This window comes from Ornithodoros turicata, chromosome 2 (genome assembly GCF_037126465.1).
Source record: "Ornithodoros turicata isolate Travis chromosome 2, ASM3712646v1, whole genome shotgun sequence".
NCBI classification, from domain to species: domain Eukaryota; kingdom Metazoa; phylum Arthropoda; class Arachnida; order Ixodida; family Argasidae; genus Ornithodoros; species Ornithodoros turicata.
The window spans coordinates 16,478,316-16,495,320 of record NC_088202.1 but is presented as its reverse complement, the minus strand read 5'-3'; the positions used below and the strand labels follow the sequence as shown (position 1 = coordinate 16,495,320).

Below are 17,005 nucleotides of genomic sequence, written 5' to 3'. Positions count from 1 at the left end.
GGGCTGGAGCGATATGATTCGTGAATATGCCACGGCGAAGTTGTCGAAGATGCGACAGTGCTACGCTGTTAGAACAATTCATCGGATCATTCAAGTGTTACCTACTATAAGCTGCCAAAAGACCAAGCAGTGCGAAGCTCTTGGCTGACAGTGGTGCCTGCTAATTTCCACTGCAAGGATTTCGTCCACGAATGTTATCATAGGTTACGCGCGACTCCAGAGGCAATTTGGAATCTCGGGACGAAATCGTCTGATGAAAATCTGAGGTGCCCGACGCATAACATTTTGAACGTGCCACGGAAAAAGGTAAGTCGACGTTCAGATATAAAAAATAGCAGGCTTAATGAATCGATTGTGCAGCTCTCCTACTGCGCTTACTCTGATATAACCACGATTAACAACACAATACTACTATTGATAATCTAACTTCTGAATTATCACAGGCGCACGCTGAAGGCGGAAATGAAGCATGATCTGGCTTGCATCTGGTTATGAAGAAATTGCTGACACGTTAGTTGCAGTCCACCTCCACCAACAGGTATGACAATGTGATGTTATAATTTGAATATTCATCTATGTTCAACTTTTCGTGTGCACTCGCATGCAGACATCTTGACACCACTTTTAAATCTGCCCTCAAAGTTACAACCTGTGCTTTCAGGGTGGAAAACAAAGGTCGCCATTCCGATTAGCTGCTATCTCCCAGTTCAAGCACTTTTGTGTCTGGACACTGGTTCCTGTGGATGGGGTGTTACAAGCTTCACTGTCTGATATAGAAGGTACGTTACATTAGTTCAGTTAATTTGTCTTTTGCACATTTTTGTTACTTTTAGCTGGATTACTGTTGGACATACAACCCTTTGACACACCGAAGCTGATGTCGCCTCTGATAACGTTTCTTTCAGAATTTTCAGTGTCGTCTTGAACGTCCATTGAGGAAGGTGCCTTTACTATCTGTGAATCTTTAACTGAAGAATAGCCCAGAATTCATGTTAACGTTGTCTACTCTTATTAATTCACTGTCTGTTTTCTGAGAGGTAAGAAAAATGGAAACTATTTATTTGTCACAACTTCACACTGGATACTGGTGTGGTACTGGCTTGACATGTAAGCTAAAATACCTGGATTCTACAATAATTGTGTTCAACTTGGTGCATTACAGTGGGCAATGCCACATTTACTACATTTTTAGTGGGTCCGGTGCACAAATACTGTGTGCATACTGCATACATACATACTGTTCGATAGGCAAAAATACCTGAGCAGTGCTGTGTAGTCTTTTTAACCAAAGTCCATACTCGTACTGCAAAATCACAGTACGTAGAACAGCAATGTGCAGGTATGCTGCGATAGAGATTCACAACAGAAAGAAGACTGTTGAGAGCATCTACATTTTAATGAGACGAGACTTTCGTGCACAAGGCTGCTCTTGTTAATGTCTAACATGAAGTTACAAAATCCCAGAATATATAAAACATGTTGTAATGTAGAGAGCGAGGGGTGGTACAGACATAAAGATAATTATATAATCATATATAATAAAATAAAAAGGGGGTACAACTCCCCCCTCAACTCAACTCGACAACTCAGTAACTCTACTTATTCTCTACCTTACAACATGTCATATACTCTGGAATTTTGTAACTTGATGTTAGACATCAAGAAGTACAGCCTTCTGTGCAAAAGTATTCTTTCTGTTGTGCACAATCATTATACAGTAAATGCGACTATCCATTTCTTGTCATTAAATGCTTTTCCTTTCTTTCTTTCTTTTTTTCTGCAGTGATGAGCATCCATAAGGACACATGCCAGAAAGGGAGTCTCTTTGGGATGACAAACCCTCATCACCTCATGAGGATACAATGGTTGACGAATGGTTCTCAAGCACATCGAAACTTCCAACAAATAATTCATGAAAAAGCCAGTCAGTGCTAGCACCAGGAATTGAACGTGGACCGTCCTGCTACCAGTCAGAGATGTCCAGTGGCGTAGCCACGGGGGGGCTAGGGGGGGCTCGAGCCCCCTACACCGACTCACACAAATTGTGCAAATCCGAGAACATAATATATGGGGGGGGGGGACCAGTGTGACTATCGCGAAAGTTCTTGCAGTTCATGGCGTCTATCTAAGAAGCACTCTTGAATGGTTTTCAAAGTATGAGCTTTTCAAAATACTTCCAATCTCGTGACACCACTTCATTGGTCATGACAGCCCATACATGTAATCGTACTGTGAACGTCTAAATCAACTATTTTCGTTCCCTTTTTTAATCATCAGTTTGCAGTGTGCACAAGTATGTGTGTGTTGTCGACACAGGATCAGCGAAGGGGGGGGCGAGTTTTCGTATCAAGCCCCCCCCTACCTTTGAGGTCTGGCTACGCCACTGGAGATGTTACATTTCAGGCGCTCATTGACTTTTGGTGAATTACTTGTTGACTTTGTCCCAAGGTGGAGCTCGCTACAGCTCATTTGCTATCTGTTAATGTTGTGGCGTGTGTTGCGTTTTTCTCTTTGTGTGTTCCAGACTCAGAACGGTTAATTTGGATCAGGTCAGGTACGTTTCATTTAGACATGGCAAACATAAAGTGGTGTTTTTCAACACAACTTAGCAGTGGTCTTCATGCATTACTGCTACGGCCATTAAGCGTGAATAGAAACCTGCACATTATCCATGATGTAAAACCCCAAGACTAGGGAACACGAAGGGACAGACACAAACATGTCCCTTTGTGTTCCCTACTCTCGGGGTTTTACATATGCATCATCTTCACCAGCTCGCTTGCTTGCAGCCATTTTTTCTGCACATTATGTTCACTCTACTTTTATCGTGTGCTATATAATCTTGTTCAAGTTCTGTCAAACAACCTGTAATGCTATAAAAAAAACTCAGTACACTGTTTGTGTGGGTTGAATGGTAGCGCATGAATGCAGGAAGGAAACTGTCATGTTATGGCAAGTGTTTACGTATTGTACATTTAACTACTAATTTTATTGGTTAGCTTTCGCTGGCGTATCATGTCAAGCCATGTTATATTAATTTGGAACATGTTCTTCTTAGTAGCCAGAGCAGCTGATACACAAAGAGAACATAGCCCGTGTGTGTTTGTCTTTTCCACCGCAGCCCTTGGGTTTCCTCCCTGATGGCTACACATGTCAGGGATAGGTTTCAGAACCGGTAGTTCCCGCCAAGTGTGAATTGCTTTTCAGGGGATCATCACGCTGGCAGATGAAACATATGGTTTAAATTATTTGCAGGACAGGAATTGCGCAGCTTCACACAAATACTACTACTACGACGTAAGAGTGGTTTCAAATCTAGCTTTTTTGTGTTCCTGACATTATCGCACAAGATGTAGTATCCACTATGATCCTTTATGTGGGGGGTATGTACAGTGCAATCAACAGATGCTATTTACAAATCTGTGTTTTCTACTGTGTTGAAATGGGGTAGTTTGTATCTGAGAGCCATAGTGAAACACAGGCCCTCGAGAAACATGGCAACACATTGCAGAGACTCTGGATGCTGCCTAAATTTCCAGAACACACAGCTCAAGGCAGCGGTTAAATAACAAGTGGTTAGAGAAATCCAAGATGGTTGCATCCGTAAGCAGTCCGCTGTTGGATTTGCTTCTGTCAGGGATACGTTATCTCAAAGGGAACGCACGGACACACTCGGAATGATACTAGGGCTGACTGTGAAATAGAATGAGGAGAGGGGAAGATATATAACCCTTTTTCTTGTCTGTTATTCTATTGGTTAAATTGTCATTCTCTTAGCATATGTGTGTATATTCCATAGTCTGCTAATAAATATATCAGTTTAGAGCTAGCAGTCGCATTGTAGATGTCTCATCCTGTCCTTGGTTGCTTGTGATTCACTATGGCCATGCTTGCTATTGCAAAAACAGAAAACAAAAAAAGACAATAGAAAAACACGGAAAGAGCGACCTAAAAAGCTGCCTGTTCTAGTGCTCACATAGAGGCAATGCAATGAGGTAACATGTTCCATTCATGAACTGTGCATAGTAGTACATATTACAACGGCAACCGATTATTCAGATTTTTCTTGAAGTACTTTGTTTGTTTTTTTAGCTTTGTTTGCACAGTCTATTATTGAAGCTTTATGTGATTCCCCTCTTCAGATACTTTAAGATTGCTGATGCTGTGCAGTTTGTTAATTTTGAAACTGTACTGTGCTGAGGTACAAAAACAGAATTGTCATATCTGCATTTGAGCACATAGGAATAATTTGTAAGTACTTTACTTGTTGACATTAATATTTGGACCAGGTCACAACATTGTTGATTTATGGAAAATGTAAATAAATATATTTATTTGCTTGCCAAACAATACACAAATGTCTTCTTTTCTAGTGAGATATTCCCTGTTCACCAGACATAAATGTGGAAAAGTTAAAGGGGCACAATGATGGTAGAGTCTAGCGTTGCTGTTTGCCACTTCACATATGTGCACTGTTATTCGTGTACACATGTAGGAATAGGAAGGTAGAGGATGCGCATAAAAAATTTCGTATGCAGCCACACATATGGTTCAGAATATTAATTAGATGATGTCCAAGCATATAGAATTGTGCTTCATGTGCAATGGGTATGCTAACGGATTGCTTCCATGAAGCCTTTTTATTTTTTTTTATAAATTCGTTTTATAAATGTTATTTTTATTTTATATAAATTTAATATTACATATTGTATACTTATATTTTTATAAATTTTATAAACTAAAAACTCAAGTTACACGGCCCCTGTAAGCGTGCCCTTTGCAAATGGTTTGGTAACGTGTCTCGAACTGTAAAGGTAAGAGGCAATCGAGAATGCTGCAGACAAGGTTGCAATTTACATATTGCTTATCACGTCCCACATACAAAGTGATTTGTACAATAATTCCTGAGCACGGAATTAGTCCCGAGGTTGGCCAGTGATGTCACCCAGGACGACAAGTCACATAATTGCCTTTAACACTTTTACACCCCATGGGCTGAGTTGTGAATTGAAAGAGCACTCTACGGAAGGATAAGGTGCACCTGATTTCAAGGATCTATGCTATGCCCTAACTCTTCAGACACCACATTTCTAAGTGGCGATATGTGCTCTGGTACTTCTTTTCCGTCTGCATAGTGTGCAACCACATGGCTACTGGAGCTTTCGTGTGCATGTTTTTGTGCGACGGTGTTCATTACAAACAATATCCAGATGTTAGACATAAAATGCAGTAGTTTGTAGCGTACCACACAACGCAGCGTGACATGGGAGTGTGTGATTCAAAGAAAGCTTCTGGAAAATGTACAGAATCCCACAAGAAGTTTAAAATGTGATTTGTATTTGGTTTTACGTCTTTCGTCGTTACATACCATCGTCGACGCTGTTGCACATTGATAAATCGTACGTAAAACTTGTCCCATAGCAGTATGCGGTTTCTCAAATACATAGCACAATTTTCCTGCAGTAATAAAACGCTGTCGGCATTTTCTTGCTGACACGGCTGTCGAAACGTCAGCCTCTACAATGGGTAAGTGCTGTAAAGGGGCTAACGCAGACGCGACTTGATACAAATTGCACGTGCTCACAAAACACAAACGACGAATTCCAGTCACAACATCGCACAGAGGTTGGTTCGCGAATGAGTTCGCAGCTGCTGCACTGTTTACTTACCGCGGAACGGTGGAACCCGGCTGTCCGCCATCTTCAAGCACAGATACGTGAAGCCGCGAGAAGCCGTAGCTGAAATCCACTGACAAGTACGAAGGCGCGTACACGTCACAATGCCCATTCGGGTGCATCTACGTCATAAAAATGGCTGCGCCCATGTGTGTTTCGGAATGAATTACCTATTTTTTTGACATGGTACTGTACCGAATTGAGAGAATGAAGATGTATTTTGGGGAGAGCTGGATGTGGGCTTTCAGAATATCACAACCGTTTCGACTATTTGGGATATCGGCATAGCTGGCCTTTAACGAAAAGGGCGCGTCATACATACACCACGTGCTCGAGCTCCCGAGTACCTCACGCTTCGTTAGATCATGAGCCATGTAGGCGATGAAGCCTGTGAGCACGTGAACACATTCGTTAGGCAGACGACACCGTCGGTCGTTACGCGAGCAAAAGATTACGCCTTTGTCCCGTTAACGAAAAACACGCGTCACGAGTCACGTGAAACGTGTCACGTGTTCGTGTTAACGAGAGCTCCGCCCCTCGCTGACTCGCGAACGATGGAAGTGAGGTTTGAGGGAATTAAGATCGGGAAGTACATTTTTCTGTACCAGCTCGCGTAGAGTAGTCGTTAAGGTGATCGCCTTTAGCACCGAGACTGGGAAGTGGCGCGGGTTCCAATCTCCGTACCGGCTGTGCAGTCTGACGTTTTCACTGAGTTTTCACGCAGACTTTCCAGACGAATTCCGGCATACTTCGCCCTGAAGTCGGCCCTGGACGCATGCTAACCCCCTTCACCCTCCTTCCTGCTGTCCTCTGTCCACGCCTGTACACCGCGTACGGCAACAGATGCTCCGCGGCGCTAACACGGAAAAAACATTTTTTTTCTGCTAATTAATCCAAATGTAAAGTGTCACAGAAAGTCATACGCCGCCCACTTTCAACAAATCAGGAGAGAAGATTCATTCAGAACGGCTAGGAGCATGTCAAGTTTTTTCTTAAAAGTGCGCGGATCGACGTGCAGGGTAATCTGTAAAAAAGGAAAATAAAATGCGCGAGGAAGGGAGCAACAAAATTGACAGGCAAAAATGTGTTTCAATATGTAGAGGTGTCACGCGTCGCGTCTCGGGAGCACCGTGACTGTACAGGCCGCTTTATTGCAAGAAACAATGAAGTAAATGGACCAAAACTGACCCTGGTGACCCACAGCTTCCCCCTAGGCAAAGATATGCTACGTGTGAATAGTCATTCTAAAACGAAATTGAATACTAACCAATTAAGCGGCTCACCGAATAACCATATCGGATACATATACAGCATATGTTGGAATATAAACATGTGCGGTATGTATGTGTAAGTATATAGCTGATATAGCGCAAGCTCTGGTTCATGCCCTACATGTGCTGGCCTTACGTGTGCAGCTTCGGGACTATTCAAATATCTTCGGTTTAGAAGAAACATCAAATCGATTCGGAATTCGAACATTCAATTCCATACTTCAATTTGATTCGGAAATGGAATAGGATAATATGTGGTTACTCGCTTCGGTGTTCCAAAAATCCAAATATTGACACCGTACCAAAAGTGAATGTTCGTCGGGCGACATTTTTTCCGGGGACAGAAAAATTGCAGTGCGACAAGAAACAACTATGGGTTACCCACAGTGAACATCTAGCGAACAACCTGTAAGCCACTTACCCGAAGAAATTAGCTGATGAAAATCGGGAATTTCCGAAGAATCTGTGGATTTGTGATATTGGTTAGGCCTCGCCCATCTGAACAAACAGGTTTCACGGGAGACCAAACTCCAATCGACTTGATAAACGGGGAGATCTATCATCAAAGGAGAGAGGGCACCCTCAGACGACAGGGAACGTAAAAATCACGTGGATCGGACGAGTAGAACGAGAATTATCCACCAAAAAGCAAAATAGCCTTAGACCACGTGGTTGCAAAACATTCACCGATCGATAGAAAAAACGTACCTGTCGAGAGCAGAGAATGCCCTTGTCATGATGTAACAAATCGCATCGAAATGCGCGCAGTAGTCCCGAAAATATCTGATTTTTCCCTTTTGGGGAATCGCCGGGATCCGGAAAAAACGGTCCTGAAAAAAATGGTCCCGGAAAAAGGGCCCCAGAAAAAAGGGTCCCGGGAAGAAAGGTCCCGCTGGCAAAAGGCGGGAAAAAAATGGTCCTGCAGGCATGCAATAGCGTTGCCATCACTTAAACACACATCTTTGGTGTGACAGAGATATGTATTGTATTTTGTGAATACGTTCTTTTATTTTCCCCTTTTTTTTTTCTTGCTTTGAATTGCGTAGTAGTAGCACCTGACTACCCCGCATGATTAAAATTGCTACCCCAAAGTTGGCAATAACTCGATCAGTGCGGGCAGATGACACTAGTGCAGAAATACGCTTGGATTTATTCAAGAACAAAAACAGCGGACAATTACATATCACACTGCTATAGTAAGACGTAAATGTGGGGAAGAAGAAGCTAATGTCATGCATTGCATGACGCAATGCCCGGAAACCACACGGTTTACGCGACACCTGGGAAAAAAATCTTGAGGGGAACCAATATTTGTAAGAAACCCACCAAAAATACTGGCCTCTGACACGGCCCGCGCGACCCTGAAGGATTTAGCGGAGCATATATTTAACCACATCAACGTCTCATCGTGAGCCACACAGAAACGCATGGCCTTGTTCCCATACGAAAATTAGGAGGTTAGCACCAGAGGTTAACACCTTAAGGCAGACGGAACAAGAACCGAGGCGTCTACCATTCGCACTTTTTAGATACAAGCAGGCACCACACTTCCACACACAATCCCTTGCAGGATCAAGGAGCCACACAGAGGGGAGTCCGCCCAGGTACCTGTTTATTGGGTACCTGCTAAACGGTGCCCCCCTCCCCCAGCCGCGATATCCTCCCCTATCAATGCCATGTACGATGGCATTGATATGGCAGATCGCGGCTGGGGCAGGGGGGCACCGTTTAGTAGGTGCCCAATAAATTCCGTACGTTGTGGCGCCCCTGGTGAAGTCAAGTTTGTCTTGACAATGATGTGCTGATATCACTAAGGTGTGCACACAGTGAGACTGGCCTTGATCAACGCGGTCTGCCAGCACCTGACTTCGTACATGGCATTGATAGGGTAAGATAAATCACACTTTATCGCACATGTGATACTGATCTGTCTTCTTGTTTTCATTGGGCGCAACTTCGGTTTGGAGGCAATAAAAACCCCGGAATATTGCGCCATGTCAAATGTCAAGATATGGGTTCGTACTCCAACGAAGAACGAGTGGACATGATCCTGGCCTTCGGGGAATCTCAGAGGAACGCATCTTTGGCTGCAACAATTTACGCCCAGAGGTTTCCCGAGAGGCGCCACCCGGATCATAAAACAATCTTATCCGTCTACAGAAATCTTTCAATCTACGGCACCTTCGTCAAGCCCCATACGAGAGAGCTATCTGCGCGGAACGAGCAGGTCACGTCCAGTGTTCTCGAACATATCCGCGATCATCCACATGCAAGTGTCCGTTCCACAGCAGCTGCCCTTGAATTGAGCCGAGCGACAACATGGCGCATATTGAAAACGGCCGGTAGACATCCTTACCATCCCCACATACATCAAGGGCTCATTCAGGCTGACTACGGCAGAAGAGCGGAATTCGCGAACTGGGCACTTGCCATGGTAGAGGACGACGAGGACTTTCTATGAAAAATCATATGAACCGATGAAGCGCGATTTGGGCGCGACGCTAATGTCAACCCCCAGAATCGGCACTTCTGGGCTTCTACTAACCCGTACTGGCTGCTGCATGGTAAGCACCAGTGGCAGTGGTCATTTAATGTCTGGTGTGGCATTCATGGTGACCGCGTCATTGGCCCATACTTTTTTGACGGGCACCTAACTTCACCTAGGTACGTCGGTGAAGAGTTCGGGAACGTTGTCCAAGACAACCTCGACGAAATGCCTTTGTCCGACCGACGCGGCGTCTGATATCAGCACGACGGCGCCCCAGCTCATGCATCGCAGACGTCCTGCCTATGGTTAGACTCCGTTTTCGGAGACAAGTGGATAGGCACAAGAGGTCCTGTTCCCTGGCCAACCCGATCCCCTGACCTGACTCCTTTGGACTTTTTTTTGTGGGGATACATAAAGGACAGAGTGTACGACACCAATCCAGCGACACAGGAAAAGTTGAGGCGAAGGATCGAGGAATGCTGTGCACAGATAACCGTTGAGCAGCTACGAGGAACCGTGGAATCAATTGAAAAGCGGCTCCGTATGTGCCTTGCCGCGGAAGGAAGGCATTTTGAACACGTCCTGTGATTTCTGTGCCGCAATAAATCAAATTTGTGTTTTCCTAATTTTGTAGTTTGAACTTAGGAAGTTGCCTTCATTATAAGTAAAGAACGAATCTTCATTGCGGTTGCAAGCACAAGAATACATCATGGCGGTGCATAAGGAGCACATCGCTCTCTGCACTGTCACACCACCGTCGATACATCGTCCAACGGTCGCCTATGGACATTCAGAGAATATGGCATTACAGAAGCGAAACCAAGTGGGGAAATCGCATGATACGCATAATTTCTCCTGCTTCGAGATTGAAAGTGAATAGAAGGTCAATTGGTCAGAAGGCTTGTTGTTTCATGGTACGAAAGCTCAGGACAACAACAGAATCCCCGCTTCACTCATTTGTTTTGCTTGTTTGTTTCGTGCGTACATTCTTAGTTTTGGCGATAAAAGCACGTTTTCTCGACTACACGACGGTCCCATAGAGTGGACTGTACATCAATCAGATAAACAGGAAGGAAGGTTGGCGAAGCAGGTTCTGCGGCTGTTACTTTTCTATCAGCACTCCCTGCTGCCAAACATGCGGAAGAACACGGAATTTCGAGGCGGATAGCAATGTGAAAGAACTTGTGTTTGCGGTCCTACGCGAGGAAAATATGTAAACCGAAACTATTTAATTACTCGCGAAAATGACTAGACCCGATGATTTTTTTTTCTCTCTGATGGGTATGTACTCAAGATCCCCAATGGTGTAGTAGATGTCGCGGTACCGTCGGACGCGTACTTTGAAAGCTGTCATTTCCGGGTAATTGATTTTTATTTTTAGCTAATTAATGAAAGTGCGCACATCAATTTCACACTGCATGGCTGGTGGACGATATCTCAGAGATGGTAACAAAAAAGAAAGTTCCCCGATAGATGGCGCCGTTCCCGAATTATTCAGCCCGGGGATTTATCTGAGACACCCTGTATACAAAGCGTTGTAGGATCACCTGTGTACTGCTACGCACACATGGTTGATCTGGCCCTCAAGAGCAGCCATTCAAGAATGCATACCAGCCTCCTTTAAGGACCACTATCCCAACTGTCGGGTAATTATTGATTGTACAGAAGTGAAAACACAAGCTCCTGATGGTATTGAAAGAAGAAACATCTGGTGTGCCAGCTATAAAGCTGGATATACCGCAAAATACCTTATTGGGATTGCACCGAGCGGCTTGATAACTTTTGTCTCTAAAGGTTACGGCGGAAGAACATCGGATACAACTGTCACTACATATTTTGACTTTTTGGCACTGCTTGAGCCAGGTGATGTTGTGCTGGCAGACAAAGGGTTCCCTAGTATTAAGACTGGTATCGGCAGCAGGCACTGGTAATGCCTCCTTGCGTCGCAGGTGCACAGTTCAGTGAAACGTAGGTAGATGAAACATACAAGATCGCTTCTGTGCGAATACATGTTGAAAGGGTCATACAGAGGACGGAGATCTTCAACATTCTAAACCACAGGATCCCATACGAAGTGACACCGTTTCTGGATGACATAGTCCATGTGGTGTGTGTTTTGACAGATCTAAAGCCTGGAATTTTTGGTAAGCATGTTCAGCTTTGAAGGTACTGTATACGGTCTTGTACAGATGTCTGAAGACTTCGTGTATACTGCCATGGAACAAGGTCCAAAAGTACATGACGTAAACGTGAAAGCCAATACAGAATAAACTTGAATGAACACAGTGAAGTCGCGTTTTATTATCTCTAATTGAGTATGCACACCATATCTGAGCAAAATGACAAAATGACTAACTTAGACTGCAGTATACAGGATGTTTGCTTTACCTGTCCAGAAATATTATTTAAAGCGAGCGATAAACGAGAAACGAGCGCTACGTTTCAGCTACTTGAATAAGAAACAGGTGCTACTAGTGAAGTAGTACCTGTTTCTTACCGAAGTAGCAGAAAAGTGCCACTTGCTTTTCTTTTATCGCTCGCTTTAAATATAATTTCTGGACACGTGTGAGCAAACACCCTGTATATAGCCAACATGAGGCTTTCTCATCCCTGTTGTGAGTGCAACTTTAGTCGGAGAAGAGCTTTGACAAAACAGTTAAAAAAGAAAAATCGCAGTTTCCGGCAATTCCAGCAGGGGCAGTCGCAGGTCGCGCGACGTATGTGCCGTGCGAGACGGAGCTGGAACAGCGAATGTCTGTAGGATTAACTAACCAGATTAAACAGAATGGTATTGTTTAGCATTTACCGAAATGGAAACAGTCCTCGTTAGAACTTTCAGACGCGTCTGCTGTATGCAGCAGCCAGTGACTTCAATTTCGCCGTCATACGCGGTTTCCTTGACACCGTACACGTGTCCGGGGACCACTAAAGATCTCCCGTTTTCAATATTATTTCCGCGAAAAAAGATAGCTCACCCAAACACATCACGAAATCCACACGTAATAACGAGAGGTACAGCTTCGCTTACGGACGCCATCCGTGCACATGCACAGCTCAAACGGTCCGTTCGCCTTCGTCCTGTCAGTAATGCGTCTCCTCTCGACCGGTGGCGCAAAACGCAGAACGATGGTCGCGTCGCTTGGGAGGTACACGGAGCCTATTCGCGACTCCAGCGAACTATAGGTGGCGCAGCGGCGTCTCAAAATGGAGGTCGAGTCCAGGTTCCCGCTTGCTTCTTCGCCTGTTGCAAACTTAGGTTTGGGTGAAATATTGCGTTTTTTGAACTGCACTGCTGATTCAAGACGTTTCGTGGAAGCGGAGAGGAGAAGCGGAAAGCGATGAAACGAAAATTTTGGATCTTTCCACCGAGCTGAAGTGCATTGCGGAACACAACAGAAGTCTTTCGAGCTCTTCGCAGCAGCGGGCGTCATATTCCGGCAGTTACGTTAGTAACGCAAGAACTACGAATTCAGATTGCCGCCAATGCAGCATCCGCACGCCGAACCTGGACTCGAGGGTTGCCACTTCCACCGCTAGGTGGCTACGGCTTCGCTGGAGTCGCGAATACAGAACGTCAAGCAAGCACAAAGAATGCTTCTATACTCTGTTCTGTACACTTCGCTCATGTGCAAAGTGAGCAAAGACCTGGGCACGTTTACTTGTTCTGCCAACAGCCTAAGGTGCTTCCCACTGAACTTCCACATCTTCATAGTGAGGCACAGCTTCACAGCCATTAGGCTCATGCTCACCGTTTGCCCGAGCAGTTTTGTGGAGCACCGCTGTGCTAGCCGCTCTAGTGCTGTGTGTAAGCTGACATGCAGGCCATTCTTTAAAACAGGGAAGCGTCGCTTCAATACACCAAACATCCTTTCAACCATGTTACGAGTGAACACGTGAGACTCCTAATACTTCTTTTCTTATATGGTGTGCGGTGCTGCCAAAGGAGTTAGCGAGTATCGTCTACGGGGCATCTCCATGGCCTGAGGCTCCAAACAAGTGGCAGCTTGACTGCATTGCTTCCATTCGTGATCTTAGCCTGCTACTGTCAAATATACTTGCACCATGACTGGACCCCGGCCGCCTTGCCACAATCTCCGTGAAATGCAGTGCTGAGTCAGATACGCACTGCACATTAATAGAGAAGTACCCTTTTCGGGTACGGAATAGTTCAGCTGTCTCTCCACCAGGTCACTGTATTGGTACATGCGTGCACTCAGTGGCACCAACGACACCTGGAAAGTTCTTCATTTGGTAAAAGTCCAACATTGTCCTCGTTTTCTCTTCATCAGTTGTCCAAAATCGTTTGTATCGATGCGACAGGGAGGCAAGAACACGTGTGAAACGTTTGATTATTCTACACACCGTAGGCGTGCTATGTCAAGCCGTATCACCTAGCACAATCTCAGAGGTTCCTGTCGCAAAAAAAGCGGAGGCACACGAGCATTTGGTTCATTGGTGGTACAGAGTGGTTCCTGTCTGAACTGTACTCTACACATTTATAGATATCTGACAAGAGGAGCTAGACTGTGTGCTTAGAGAGCCGAAATATGTCATGAAAGTTTGCATTTGTTAGGCACGTAAATGTATTTGTTTTGTCCTATCCCTCAGCTGTCTTGATGACTGCAGCTGAAGGCACATATGCAGATACTGTAGGTCATCCTCGAGATACTCCATCTTTTGCTATCCTTCTGACGTGTAGAGCTTTACGCAAGTCACCCACCGTCTGCCTGCTTTTATTTTCAGTCGGCGATACGTACGTCGGCATTAAATATATTTGCGGCGCTTTCAACCTGACTTTCTGCCAAGTTGCGAAAAGAAAAGTGCAGTTTCGTTTGCTAATTTACGTCATAGGTCTAATTTACGTCATAGGTTTATGTTGCTGTTGCGCAAGTATTACGGCATGCGCTTAAGCTTGTCGTCTGCTTCGCTTTGCTAACGTCTGTGTTCATGCGAATGTGTTTCCAGTGGAACGTGTATTGGAAATTGGTGAAACGTGAAATTGGAACCAGTGCAAGTATTAACTGGGGTCGGGCAGATGGCAAATCATTGCGAATTGAGAGATTATTCATCAGAATGCTGGTAAAATTAGAATTCCGTACTATTAACTGTATTTACCCATGGCCTAGGCTGAAGCCACAGACGGCTGATGCATCACTGTGAGCTTTCCGTCACATCACTTCGTACACACTGGCAGGTTCTGTACTGATGTTTTTATTCAGCGAGTCGTTACAACAATCGTATGATGCAGGTGAACTAAATACGCTTTTTTAGTCACGTTTTCACTTCTTTCAGCTCTGGTATATCCATCGTGAAAAATGAGCGACGCCATATTTGACGACTTGGTTAACCGACGAATTTCGGCGGTTCAAATCGTCCGTCAGATTTAAGGGCTAAACGCATGGAGCGTTTTTCCGACGTTTTCAGGACGCGCGCGCGCTCCACGTGCGTGTGACCTCGTAAAAACCAGTTTTTCAACGCGCGCGGAGGGCGTACGCCGGGATCTGTCGACTACAGATATTCGCGCGCGTCTGGGCGCGTTTTCCGAGAAGTAGACAACAATGGCGTCGTGCGGCAGACAAGGTGGCGTATGAGCAGCTCGCATAAATTTTTGAGACATTATCCATCACACTAAATTTACGTGAACATTTGAATGGTATCTGGAATGAAGGAACGCAGGAACCACAGGAAAGAAGAGCATCTGCACGTTCCAGCAGATATTTGGGGTCGACGAATATAGCAACAGTGGCGTGCGTCACTCGCTCCGTACGCGTCCTTTGCGTTTCGGGTGGTCGCCTCGCTGGCGTTTCTTGGCCGCGTGTGCAAGGCCATGGCGTACGCGCGACCTTTTTTGACGCTGAGAAAACGTCCAATGCGTTTCGCCCTTTAACCGTCCGTTAGCTTGACGCAGCTTGGTGAAACGGAGTCAGCAGCTGACGCGCCGTCCAGGGAACGTTGATCTTGTAGTTTTGGTGCAAACGCTGAACCGCGTTGGCGAAAACGGCCCTTACTGATTTATTTGTTTATTTTGAATACCATTAGTCGCGGCAGGCACTACTAGAGGCCTGCACGGGCCGACTTTCCCGGGCCTGACCCGGCCCGGGCGCATCGAAAGATGGCCCGACCCGGGCCCGGACCTTCATATTTTCATGCGGCCCGGCCCGGCCCGGCCCGGCCCGGCCCGACGTCTAAGCAGATAGAGCCCGGCCCGGCCCGGTGACCCGGCGAGTAGATCCCGGCCTAGTATTTCCAGCCGCGACGTACGCATTTCTGGCGATTATCAAACAAATTTATAAGTTAATGCCGTCACGTGATCAAACTTTACAACAACAAATTCTACAAGAACCAACATTTATACGCCAATATGCTGTTGTCACAATGTCTGGAAATAAAAAGTATTTACATACTTCGACATCTGCGTCCTGTTTTATAACTGCGATAATCCAATTAGCGACTTCCGTGGAAAGCGGAACTAGCTACGACGACTTTCGGGATCCAGCGCGCTGTTTCACAGAGTTAGTGTAGTGTGTGTATTTCCAAGTTTTCTTTTTTTATATCTTTTGGAACAACCGACCAATTTATCGAGGTACACTGTTGGACTTCATTTGACATGCCTCTCGGTTGTGTCGTCAAAGCGAGATTTCTCGGCGGGCATTCAGTTCCATACGATACTGCGCGTTCAACCGCAGCGGTAGCTATGGCGTGACACTGTCCTGCAGCGACGTACAGATGTGCAGATTTTTGCAATCGCATTTGAAGAATGCAGACTATGAGATGGGACCCGTCAGTTGAGCAACAACTGGGTTTGAGTACAAAGTACCTCCGCCTACAGCAGCCCGCAGTGCCTTCCTTGGATCTATGCCTTCCAAGACTGTTGCATCTGGCCGTGACGAGGTTAGTGTCTTCTGAATAATTTATACAGTGATTACCCTACTTGTGAGAATTACGTTGTGAGCAGATGTTAGGAGGTCATTTATGCAAAGAAAAATAAGGATGGAAGCTGAAGTTTACGCACTAAATCAAAAGATATACTGTACGATTCCGTGTGTTGTTCAGAATGCAGCCATGCCAATGCACAAAGCAACACCCACAGTACGTAAAATGAAGCTGTGTATTCCGCATCTAGGTGTAACATTTTAATTGTCTAAGCCATGTGCACCAATGTAGTTCATGACTTCATCGGACAAGATGTGGAACCAAATGTTGGAAATACAAGGCAGGGATGAGGTACAAGTTTTATTTTATTTGTTTTCCCTGTAACATGCAGCACACTGCACATAGTAAAGGACGGTTCTGGATTCTTAATCAACCCAGTTGAAATCCTTAGCTTACCCCAAGCTGTACTTTTGTTGTCTAATCTGGGGAAGCACCACAGAGGGCAACTATGATAAAATTGCAGTGCACCAAAAAGACATAGCCTGGTGTACGACAACCATGTCTACAGGTGTACGCGCCCCTCAACTCCTTGAGGACACGCAAGTACTTACAGTAGACAAAGTTTTCACTTGGAAATTAGACATTTACACAAAATCGCCTTGCAAATTCAGGATCTTTTAGCGCCATCCCAAACATTT

General features: G+C 45.2%; 1 long non-coding RNA gene across 1 annotated transcript; it reads left to right on the top strand.

The window, feature by feature from the left end:
- Nucleotides 1–501: 501 nt before the first annotated feature.
- On the top strand, nt 502–1,968 carry LOC135383157 (uncharacterized). Its single transcript, XR_010419702.1, has 3 exons — nt 502–538; nt 662–779; nt 1,784–1,968. It is a non-coding gene; the product is annotated as an uncharacterized LOC135383157 (long non-coding RNA).
- Nucleotides 1,969–17,005: the final 15,037 nt, after the last annotated feature.